The sequence below is a fragment of the Rhinatrema bivittatum genome, chromosome 9, assembly GCF_901001135.1.
Source record: "Rhinatrema bivittatum chromosome 9, aRhiBiv1.1, whole genome shotgun sequence".
Lineage (NCBI taxonomy): Eukaryota > Metazoa > Chordata > Amphibia > Gymnophiona > Rhinatrematidae > Rhinatrema > Rhinatrema bivittatum.
The window spans coordinates 41,268,673-41,278,438 of NC_042623.1; the positions used below are offsets into that span (position 1 = coordinate 41,268,673).

General features: G+C 43.8%; 1 protein-coding gene across 1 annotated transcript in view; it reads right to left on the minus strand.

The window, feature by feature from the left end:
• CCDC146 (coiled-coil domain containing 146) overlaps nt 1–9,766 on the minus strand; it is a 393,451-nt gene that overhangs the window by 308,452 nt on the left and 75,233 nt on the right. The window lies entirely within an intron of this gene.

The window sequence follows — 9,766 nt, forward strand, 5'->3', positions numbered from 1 at the left end:
CCGCGCGGGGGGCTCTGGCCCTAAATTTAAAGGAACACTCACAGGATGTGAGCTGGTTCCTTCCTGCGGATCCCTATTGGCTGGGGACTATTTAAGCAAGGTCTGGACCTACAGACCTTGCCTTGTCTTCTTGGCTCCTGCGTTTGTTCTGTTCCTGGTTCCTGTTTGTCTTCCCGAGTTGATTCCTGGTCCGGCTGACGTTCCCTCTGGTTCTTTGATCCCTGGCTTGGCGACGTACCTTCTCTGGCTCTCGATCCCTGGACTGGCTGCGGACTTCTCTGGCTCTCGACCCTTGGACTGGCTGTGGACTTCTCTGGCTCTTGACCCCTGGACTGGCTGCGGATCTCTCTGGCTCACGACTTCTAAATTGGACTTCTTCAAGAGATCCGCGGGGTTTGTTCCTCGACCTGCTGGAGGCGCCAGCATCTGGATTACACGACCAGCAGGAGGCGCCTGCGTCCAGATCTTCTTCTTTCCCACCTGCAACCCCGAGGATCAGCCTCGCCTACCGATGGTGGTCTAATCGATCATCATCGAACCAAGGGTCCACCACTCTGACCATAACAGCATCTTGCGATCATAACAGGGAGTGAGTCAAATAACAGAACATTAACAAATAACTTTTTCTTATTATTTGAACTCTTTCTCTTTAATTACCACTCGCACTTATGGATTATATATTTTTATTATTTTAAGAATATCATCAAGATTATATTTATTTATTTTATTTATTTTATTTAGAGTTTTTCTATACCGGCATTCGTGATTAAAAATCACATCATGCTGGTTTACAGATAACAGGGGGAGTGAGTCAAATAACAGAACATTAACAAGTGCGAAGGTCGTAAAAGTTATATAAAACAGGGTAAAGTTTAACTGTGGGAAAGAATTAGAGCAGAATTAGAGCAGAACATTAACAAGTGCAAAGTTGTAAAGTTACATTAAAACAGAGTAAAGTTTAACTGTGGGGAAGGATTAGAGCAAGATGACTGATCAGTTAAGGAATAAATATTTAAATTATATTGTGAAGTCTCTTAGAGGATGTTGTTGTCATTCAAACGGAATCTGGGAAGGCTTGCTTAAACAGCCAAGTCTTGAGCCTTGAGCCTATACTATTTTGTATGAGTCCATATGACAATAATACTGCCAGCATAGGTATTTAATTGATTTTTTGCCCATTTTTTCATTTTTCTCCTGCACATATACTACTCATTTTGAATTATAGGTTTACTGGTTGTTTTACAATTTTTATGTCAGATTATTCATACTTTTAATATATACTTTTATTTTCTTGAATGTCCTAGTATTCATATATTTTTATTTCATTTCAAGTCATTTTAGTATACACAGATGCTTTTGTTTTCATGTCATTTTGATTTCTAGATATTTATTATTTTTAAGGATTTGTCATGTGATAGCACTGCCAATATATTTTAATTATATATTTTAGGATCTAAAATTAATGAATTTATGTATATTTATTGTTTTTAAATAATTTTCATGTTACTTTTCACAGCCCCTGATGCAGCCTCTTAGGCAAAACTCAGCCTGAGTTGGGCTTTGGTTGATATATTTATAATAATAAAGTTTGATTGAAGGACTTTGGATATATCTCTTTTTTTCTGGTTACCTGCTAGAGATGTTGGACAGAGTAAGGCGCACAATCAATAAAGAGCATCTTACCCTGTCACTCAGGGAGGCAGATTGTCTTGAGAAATTGGGAAACATGAGGAATTTGGAGTTCCAAGTGCCACAATAGAAGTATTATTTGGCAACAAGCATACAGAACGAGAAGATAGATGCAAAATATATTGTATCAGGCATATTGAGACTCGGAGGCAACTTGTTTCAGGAAATGAGTTGGTGCTGAAAAGTACAGAAACATTCTGATATGGGTGGTTCCTTTCCTGCTGCACAGAACAGTTGCTGAAATTGCACAAGGACAGATTGACTAAGAGACAGATTTACTAAGAAGTGTGATCATTTTGGTAAGTTACCAAAAGCAACTTAGCAAAATTATTGTGTGAATAAAAATAACCAATATCGAACTATATATATCACACTCATGATATGTAAAAAGACTGCATAATACAATAGAGTGCGTTACTCAAAAGATCTAGGTGGCTAACTTTAAAAGTCCCTAAATAAACATTTCCCTGCTAAACACCTTAATTTAGGTACCTATTATTACTAGGTACAGCAAAATTGCTTACCTTGTAATAGGTGTTATCCCAGGACAGCAGGATGTAGTCCTCACATATGGGTGATGTCACTGACGGAGCCCTATCCCGAAAAACTTTCTGTCAAAGTTTCTAGAAACTTTTGACTGGCATCCTGAGCCTACTGAGCATGCCCAGCATGCCATGATCCCTCGAGCCACAAGGGTCTCCCTTCAGTCTCGTTTGTAGAAATGAGCGTTAGCCAAAAATAAAATAATAAAACGTATCAGACCCAACTCCGCGGGATGGCGGGTGGGTTTTGTGAGGACTACATCCTGCTGTCCTGGGATAACCTCTATTACAAGGTAAGCAATTTTGCTTTATCCCAGGACAAGCAGGGTGCTAGTCCTCACATATGGGTGATTAGCAAGCTACAGGCTGAGTCATCTTTGTATTGGACCAACAGTGTACAACTTGTGCAACAGGCACAACAACTGGTGTACTGTTGGGAAAAATGAGGCACCCTGAAATCACGAAAGGTTGGATGTGGAAGGAGTTGGATCATGCTGGAAACAAGTTCTTTAAGACAGATTGTCCATAGGCTGAATCTTGTCGTCCTTCCTTGTTGAGACAGTAGTGAGCCGCAAAGGTGTGAAGAGAACTCCATGTTGCGGCTTTACATATGTCAGCTATTAGCACTGAACAATAGTGTGCTACTGAGGTTGACAATGCTCTTACTGAGTGAACCTTTACTCGCCCCTGGAGAGGAAGGCCTGCTTTTTCATAACAAAATTGTATACAATCTGCAAGCCAATTAGATAGAATTTGCTTGTCCACCACTTTTCCCGGTTTGTTTTGATCAAAAGAAACAAAGAGCTGGGTGGATTTCCTATGGGCCGTAGTGCGATCTAAGTAGTACGCAAACGCACGCTTACAGTCCAAGGTGTGTAAAGCCCTCTCTCCTTGGTGAGAGTGCGGCTTGGGGAAGAAAGTAGGCAAGATGATGGATTGATTCAAGTGGAATTCCGTAACTACCTTGTAGAGAAATTTTGGGTGTGTCCGGAGTACCACTCGGTCATGGAGGAATTTGGTGTAGGGGGAGTATGTAACAAGTGCTTGTAACTCGCTAACCCATCTTGCAGATGTGATGGCTATTAAGAAGATAGTCTTCCAAGTGAGAAATTTAACATCACAGGAATCCTGGGTTCAAAAGGAGAATGCATGAGCCTCATTAAGACTACATTAAGGTCCCATTCCGTGACCGGTGGTCGGTGTGGAGGTTTAAGTTGAATTAATCTTCTCATAAATCTACTAACGAGGGGTTGCACTGATATTGGTGCATCTCCGACGGTATTGTGATAAGCTGAGATTGCACTTAAATGTACTCTTACAGATGAGGTTTGGAGACCAGAGTCTGAGAGATGCCATAGATAGTCTAATAAACATGATGTAGTGCAGGAAAAAGGGTCAACACTGTTTTGTGTGCACCACTTGGTAAACTGTTTCCATTTAGCATGATAGTTCATTCGTGTGGAGGGTTTATGTGAAGCTACAAGCACTTGAGAGACATTAGTTGAAATATTGAGAGGTTGTAGAATCAAGCGTTCAACATCCATGCTGTGAGGGTTCGGGATTAAAGCTTGGGATGACGCAACCTGCCCTGATTCTGAGTTATGAGAGTAGGTGCTGTGCCTAGGCAAATTGGGTCTCTGATCGAGGAGTATTGGAAACCATACTTGTCGAGGTCAATATGGGGCTAGGAGTATCATGGACCCTTTGTCCTGCTGAAGCTTCACTAGGGCTTTGGTTATTAGCGGTATCGGGGGATACGCATATAGAAGACCTGAATTCCAGTGGCGAGAAAAGGCGTCCCTGGGTAAGCGGTTTCTCTGCTTGTGCAGGGAGCAAAAATTGTCCACTTTGTAATTCAGTTGTGATGCAAAGAGGTCTACTGTTGGTTGGCCCCAACGTTGAAAGATCTTGGTCGCTACTATTGGATCCAGAGACCACTCGTGAGGTTGGAATTGACGACTGAGGCGATCCGCCACTACGTTGTGAATGCCTGCCAGATAAGTGGCCCGAAGAAACACTGAGTGTGTTAGGGCCCAATTCCAAATCTATGCGGCTTCTTGACAAAGGAGATATGAGCCCGTACCTCCTTGTTTGTTTATGTACCACATGGCTACTGTGTTGTCTGTTTGTATCAGAACAGTCTTGTGGGAAAGGCAGTCCTTGAACGCATGGAGCGCATAACATATAGCTTGAAGCTCTAGGAAATTTATCTGAAATGTAGCTTCGAGTTTTGTCCAAGTACCTTGAGTCTGCAGATGACCAATGTATGCTCCCCACCCGAAGGTGGATGCATCTGTAGTTAACGTCACTTGCGTAATCGGTTGTTGGAAAGGTAGGCCTGTGAGCAAGTTGTCCATGTTCGTCCACCATAGGAGCGAGGACCGTAGTTGCTGAGTTACTTGAACTGGTTAAGACAGTGGTTGAATGGCTTGTATCCATTGGTTTCTGAGTGTCCATTGAGTAACTCTCATGGCCAATCTGGCCATAGGAGTGATGTGAACTGTGGAGGCCATGTGACCCAAAAGAGTGAGACATTGATGAGCTTTTATTTGCGTGCGTGCGTGGAGAGAGCCTGCTAACGAGGCGAGTGTCTGTGCACGGTCTTTTGAAAGGAAAGCTTTTGACGTTATGGTGTTTAATTCTGCTCCAATGAATTGTAACAGGTGAGATGGTATGAAGTGGGATTTCTGGTAGTTGATGAGGAATCCCAACGAATGGAGTAGAGTTATTGTGAGCTTGAGAGCGTTGAGAGCTCCTTGTCTTGTTTGGCATCTGATGAGCCAATCGTCCAGGTAAAGAAACACGTGCACGCCCTCCTTGTGCAAGTGGGCAGCTGCCACTGCCAGGCACTTTGTGAACACTCGAGGTGCTGAGGCAAGACCGAATGGTAGCACCTTGTATTGGAAATGTTGACTTCCTACTAGGAATCACAGATACTTGCGATGAGGAGGGAATATTGGAATGTGAGCATAAGCGTCTTGAAGATCCAGAGAACAGAGCCAATCTCCTTTTTGAAGTAGAGGTAGCATGGTGCCCAATGATACCATTCTGAATTTTTCTTTTTTCGGGTATTTGTTGAGTTTCCTGAGGTACAATATAGGACGTAGGCCTCCTGTTTTCTTTGGAATGAGGAAATAACGGGAGTAGAATCCTCTGCCCTGCTGAGGTCGGGGAACTAGTTCCACGGTCCTGGCTCTCAGAAAGGTGGATAATTCTTTTTGTAAGCGTGTGGATTGATTGTTTACTGTCCAAGATGAGGTGGATGGAGTATCGTTTGGTACAGTGAGAAAGTCCAGGTGGTACCCTTGAGATGTTATCGAGAGTACCCATTGGTCTGTAGTGATATGCGACCAATTGTGCTGGAAAAAAAGTGATCCTCCTACTGGCAAATTTGGGGTCGGATTGGCAGGTAGGCTTCTGTTCCCCGATGAGATTTCAAAATCCCGAAGTCGGGCCTGTTTGTGGAGGGGGTTGAGCTCTAGGTGCTCTTGGTTGTCAGGCCTGCGGTCTTTGTGCTGGCCTAGATGACCTTTCACGGGCAGGAGGTGGATAGTATCTCCTTGGTCTATAATATGGCCATTTTGAATCTTTCTTGGGAGTCTTCGTGAGGATGTTTGGGACTCCTGAGGAGCAGAGGAGAGCTTTCGCAAGGTTTCCGAATGTTCTTTCAGCTGGGAAACTGCCTCTCATACTTTATGTCCAAAGAGATTGTCCCCTGCACAAGGAAGATCAGCAAGTTTCTCTTGTACGTCTGGTCTCAGGTCGGAGGCCTTGAGTCAGGCCCATCTGCGGGTACTTATGCCAGTGGCAGACAATATAGATGAAGTCTTGAAGCTATCATAAGCTGCACAAACTTCATGTTTCCCAGCCTCCAGGCCCTTATGGATGATACTATTGAAGGAATCTTGAAATTGTTGAGGAAGAGATTCTGAGAGTTCCTGAATGTTTCCACAAATTACATTGATATTGCATCATATAGAGTTGGTAGGATGCAATTCTGGATAGTAGCATGGACCCCTGAAACATTTTCCTGCCGATGGTGTCCAAAAACCTGTTGTCTTTCCCAGGAGGATTTGATGAATGAGGTTTCATTCTTTTTGACCTCTTCTGAGCTGACTCTACTACTACCGATTGATGGGGTAGTTGAGTTTTTTGGAAGCCTGGGATATGCTGGACTAGGTACGTAGCATCAGTTCTTTTATTCACCAGTGGTATGGTGCAGGGATGCTCCCATAGCCTGTGTTGTAAGTCGACTAGGACTTTGTGAACTGGTATCACCAGGAGTTCTTTAGGTGGGTCCACGAATTGTAATACCTCCAGAGACTTCTGTCTAGTATCTTCTTCAGATTCCAGCTGAAAAGGGATGGTATCAGCCATGTCTTTGATGAAATTTGAAAAAGAAAGGTCCTCTGGAGGGGATTTCCTTCTTTCCTGTGGAGGAGAAGGTTCTGAGAGGACTTCCTCTGAGGAAGAGTCAGTATTTGGATCCTCCCAAGTGTCTGATGAACGTGGACAAGGAGGAGTCGATGGAACAGGAAGAGATGGAATTGACGGCATCGATGGTTTCTCCAGTGGTTTCAATGGAAATAGTGGAGAAAACGATGGCCTTGGACGTGAGATTCCCAATGGACCTGGAATAGGTTCAGGTATCGGTACTTCCTTCACTATTTCTTCTTCCATCGGTCTTGGCATCGGGACATCGGGTCGTTGTACCGGGATGGCACCGATGAGTGTGTCCAATTTCATTAAAATTGGCGCGAAAAAGGACATATCCGGCATCGGCATTGGCTGAACTGGAACCGGCGATGCAGTCGGCGATGGCATCGGAATGGGCAACGGTGACGGGAGTGGAACCGGTACCGGCGATGGTGCTGGCATCAATGGCGGAACAGTGATCTGTGCTGGCATCGGAGGCATGTCACGGAGTGCATCTCGAACTGCCTGGCGGATGTAACCGTCCAGTTCCGCCCTCATAGCTGGTGAAACCAGAGCAGCTACGGGGGGAGGCAGCGAAGGCGATACCGGTACCTCGGCAGGGCCCTGTGGAGATACGGTTCCCGGCACCGATATCGGTGAGGATCGCCTAGGAGTCGAAGGCCTCAGTGGACATGGAGAGTCCTCTCTCCGAGGCTTCTTTGGAGTTGATTCGAGACTTGCCGATGGAACTCCGGTTAGCGGATCCAATTCAGGATTGTGAGGCCTCTGGTGTCGATGCCGATGTTTCTGCCGATGTTCGACACCTTTTTCGATGACAGATGTAGACTTTATCGATGATCTTGAAGGGGGTCGGTGATGGCCGATCACCTGCTTCATCCAGTCTACGTTTTGTTTTGAGGACGACCTTCCTAATCGCTCCAGCTGGAGACGACTGTGTGGAAGTTGAGGTCGATGGCATTAGTTGAAGATGGAATAAATGTTCCATTTTCTCCATGCGCAGTCTTCTGCCTTTCGGCGTCATCTCGGCGCATCTTGGGCACGTCGAGACGTCATGTCCCTCGCCGAGACAAAGTACACACTCAATGTGTGGGTCCGTTATGGACATAGTGCAGGAACAATTCGGGCACTTCTTGAAACCCGTAGCCATAGCAAAGGCCGAATAGCTGTCGACGACTTTCTGACATGGTTTAGCAGTAACGGAACCGCCTGGAAAAATTTAAAGACTTACCGATGGTGGAAAAAAGGGAGACCCCTACGGCGCTTTAAAGTTTTTCTGAGTTTTTTAAAGTTTTTTATGCAGTGAAAATTCACCACACAGGACTCCTATAACCGCGAGGCTAACAGCTTCGCGGAAAAAAGAAGACTGAAGGGAGACCCCTGTGGCTCGAGGGATCATGGCATGCTGGGCATGCTCAGTAGGCTAAGGATGTCAGTCAAAAGTTTCTAGAAACTTTGACAGAAGGTTTTCTGGGATAGGGCTCCATCAGTGACGTCACCCATATGTGAGGACTAGCATCCTGCTTGTCCTGGGATAATGAAATTTACGTACAAAAGTGAGTAGAGCCAAGGGCAGGGAAATTAAGTTAGATGCCTAAATTTAAGAAACAATAGCTGTCCTAAATTTAAGAACTTAAAATTAAAGTTGGTTGCCTATTTTCAGTCTAAAACTTAGGAGCCTGAAATCGGCTGAAAATAGGGCCTAAATTGAGACGCTTGGTGATCTTTGATATCAGCCTCATAGTCACCAGGTGATAAGTGTGTATCTCACAGCAAAGTCAGATACCATGCAGAATTCTGAACAAGCAAAACCTGCAAATTATCAAAGGAAACCATGCCACTTCACAGACAATCATTGCCAGCATCCAGCTAGTTGGAATGGTTACCATTCATTTCTTTCTGCTTGAAAACACCATTCCCATAAAATAAGTGACAGATTGAAAATTACATGGTAGGACCGGACAATTACCTGGTTGCAAGGCATAACTGAATTATGGATGGAGTAACAGGTTTTATTCTTAATTTATCTGAATGTTTGTCAGACCTTAAAAATGTATTTAAGGTAGATGCTACATGTTCCACAAATAAACAAATGTTACATGTTACATCCCTAAAAAAATCTAGAATTGTGGAATATAAAACACAGGGATGATAACTTTGAAACAGCTATGTGGGTGCATATATACACATTTATGCCGGCTCGCGTCCATGGATGTGGTCATTTTCTCACTTACGCACATATATGCGCATATGTTATACAATCAGCTGAACGTGCCTACATGTGCATGCTATTTTATATGGACATGCGCATGTGCGTGCAAATGCCAGCTCTACCACATTAAGCGGAGGGGATTTTAAAAACAACACGTGCCAATGCCAAAGCCCTTTTTACCAGTTCATTCCCAGTTTGCCCAGTTAATGGATCAGACTTCCTAAACCCCTTGTTATTTAGCCTCCCTTTACCATTTTAACTCCAATCCTTAAAACTCTGCTGACTCGCCTAACTTTTTTATTTTAATATTTACACGCCGTCCATAGAAGATCTAAAATTATGTAGTAGGAGACCCCAGTATGCTTGTATGCGTAAATACGTCTGCGCACACTGCAAGGTAACGTCCCAGAACATCCATATCCCGCCCATGCTCTGCCCCTGCCCTGCCCCTTTTTTTGACTTTTCGATTTGTGCGCGTACTGGGAGATACACGTGTACTCAGGCGCTTCTTCAAATCCACATGGTGCGCGCTGGCCCGAGACACGAGTGTATCTCCCGGCTTTGGTGCACGGAGGGCTTTTAAAATCGACCTTTAGAAAACTGATTCATCAAAGTTTCTTCCCATAAATACAGAATGGGAGAAAGGGCTTAGTGAATCAGCCCTAAATCAATTTACAGCATACAAAAATCAAAGTAAAAAAGAACAAAATTAATGATTCTATACTTTCACTAGCTTTTATTCTTTATAAAAAGCATAGCATAATTTTTTTAATTACAATGACATATAGTTACAAACTACACATTAACAACAGACAATCTGCCTTTCTTATTTTCCTTTTACCTTGTAGATTCATATATAATTTTAGTTAAAAGTGGTGTAGCATAGACG